This window comes from Arachis ipaensis, chromosome B10 (genome assembly GCF_000816755.2).
Source record: "Arachis ipaensis cultivar K30076 chromosome B10, Araip1.1, whole genome shotgun sequence".
In the NCBI taxonomy this organism is placed as follows: Eukaryota; Viridiplantae; Streptophyta; class Magnoliopsida; order Fabales; family Fabaceae; genus Arachis; species Arachis ipaensis.
In genome coordinates this window covers 6,259,627-6,261,937 of record NC_029794.2, presented here as the reverse complement: position 1 = coordinate 6,261,937, position 2,311 = coordinate 6,259,627, and the positions used below count along the sequence as shown (strand labels likewise).

Below are 2,311 nucleotides of genomic sequence, written 5' to 3'. Positions count from 1 at the left end.
TAGATAATGTATTTACCTCTTGGACAACACCACCATAAAACTTTTGTTGAAACTTTTGTTTGAAGGCACTAAAGACTTTTGACGCTAATGGAGCAGATGCAATCATAATAGCCTGGATTTTAAGCTTGGTAAGATCAAATTTCAAACTCAAGAAGTTTCAAATTCTATAGTTTACAGAAATTAAAAATGAAAAAAATCATGCATTATACAATAGCCAAAAACTTGTTTAACAAAAAATGGAATTGCATAATTCAACTTAAAACAATTACCTTATCATAGTTTGTTGTATCTTGGCAAGAAGAGGGTTATAGTACTCTTTCAATAAGCTTCCTATGAGGCTGTCATCAACGGCCAAGACATGAAATTATCTACATAGATGATAGAGTGCTGTGGATATTTCCATTTTCTTATTCTTCTTGGTTTTTCATATAATTGAGGCCTCAAAATATTTGTATAAAAGACAAAAAATTACAAAATAAAGGATAATTTAGTAATAGTTTTGAAAAGATAACCACCACCCTGATAACAATCAAAAGATTTATTAAAACTGCACTCATAAGAAACTAAAACTTGATATTAAGTAATGAAAGAAAACAATATATTAGATAAATTCTCTATTATCTATGCAATCTAATAATTCAATGGGCACATGTAAATAGATGCACTTTCAAATGCAGATCAAGAAAAAGTCTATTCAATCATTATGGCATCACATAATAAGTTTGAATGATTTCTAATGAACATGAGCAAAAACATAATAAGACACCATGCCTTCTTCTGTATTAAACTTGCAACCTAGGTTGTTTGAATGTTGAAATTTGTATATGCTATATAAAATTAATTAAGCATATGCTATAGCTAATTGGTACAAACCTCAGTTGTAGCATTTGGAAGAAATTTAAAGCTGTTGTCAGGCTCAAAATTTATGCTTTTCCCTGGCAGCTTTGACATTATAGTATAATAGCTCAAAATTTATAGTATAATAGCTCAAAATTTATGCTTTTCCCTAGCAGCTTTGACACTATAGTGTAATAGTTATCGAAAGAACCTATAATTTCATAATACCTTGAAAAAAAGAACAAAAATGAACGCCTGCAAAGATGCAACCGAATAAAACAATAGAAGCTGGAATTAACAATAGAAGCTGGAATTTACTTTATGTAGACAAATTAATCAAAACAAACTACAAAATCAACAAATCCCATGTTGTAAGACATGCTACCTATACATGTAAGATCTCTGGGAGGGCAATCAACTTGACACTAATGTAAGAATTCAATATAGATGCAAAAATATGGTGGTTGTTTAAAGAAATTAAACCTTAGCGAGCTTCTCAAAGGTGTTGTTGGTGCGGGGGAGTCTAGTCGCTTCGTCGGCATATCCGCGACGGCCATAATCCAGAACGATCATACCTGTGGAGTACCCGCGAATGGATCGAGCCTCGGTTTTTGGTGTTCCGGTGCTGGAACGCTTGCCAAAACCATCACACCTTTCTCCAGCGGTTGACATCCATAATCCAGGACGATCATACCTGTGGAGTACCCGCGAATGGATCGAGCCTCGGTTTCTGGTGTTCCGGTGCTGGAACGCTTGCCGAAACCATCACACCTTTCTCCGGCGGTTCCTTTGCTTGCATCTCGAACCCTAACGACATTTTCTGTAATTTTATTAAAAAGAAAAAAGGAAAAAATTTTCTACTTTTAAAATAGAAAAATGACCTCTCCAAAAAATATGGATGGTATATGGATTTGTCCTGAACTTGTTGTCAACTGCTCCTTCTTCATTGATGGAAGCAACCCCCTAAATCCTACCACTGTTCTTTTTACTTGAAGCTGTATCAATAGCTACCGTTACGTCACCTCTAACTTATTGTTCTTCATCTCTGCTACTCGTCGGAAACAGATTCAGAGCCCATGCCGTGTCTTCTTTGTTCTTTGCCAGACGCTCTCGTAACTGCAGCACTGACCACCGCCATTCTCTATCTTCTCTGTCAGTTATTGCTTTCATCACCGGCAAGCTCCTTCTTCTTCCTCGCAGCGTGGTGTTTTCTTTCTTCACACTGATGTTTTCTTCTTCTCTGGTGTTTTATTTTTTCACACTCATGTTTTCTTCTTCTCTGTAACATTATGTCTTTCTTTCTCTCTTCCCCTACTGTTCTGTCTTTCTCTCTCCCTCACACCGTGAACCATATACCTCTATTTTGAAATTGAATTTTAGCAAAAAGTCCACCCAATGCTTTTCTTATTCACTCTCTCACGGAGCTTTGGTTTTTTTTCTTTTTTTTTTTTATTTTGTTTTTCCTTGCCACGTG

At 35.6% G+C, this 2,311-nt stretch overlaps 1 long non-coding RNA gene across 5 annotated transcripts; it reads right to left on the bottom strand.

Moving 5' to 3' along the window:
• Positions 704-1,753, bottom strand: LOC107621984. Of its 5 annotated transcripts, none has more exons than XR_002356212.1 (3): positions 1,532-1,712; positions 1,321-1,412; positions 704-942 (listed from the first exon to the last, which is right to left on the bottom strand). It is a non-coding gene; the product is annotated as an uncharacterized LOC107621984 (long non-coding RNA). The 5 variants fall into 5 exon arrangements; XR_001616017.2 differs by lacking the exon at positions 704-942 and adding an exon at positions 989-1,065; XR_002356211.1 differs by lacking the exon at positions 704-942 and adding an exon at positions 998-1,048.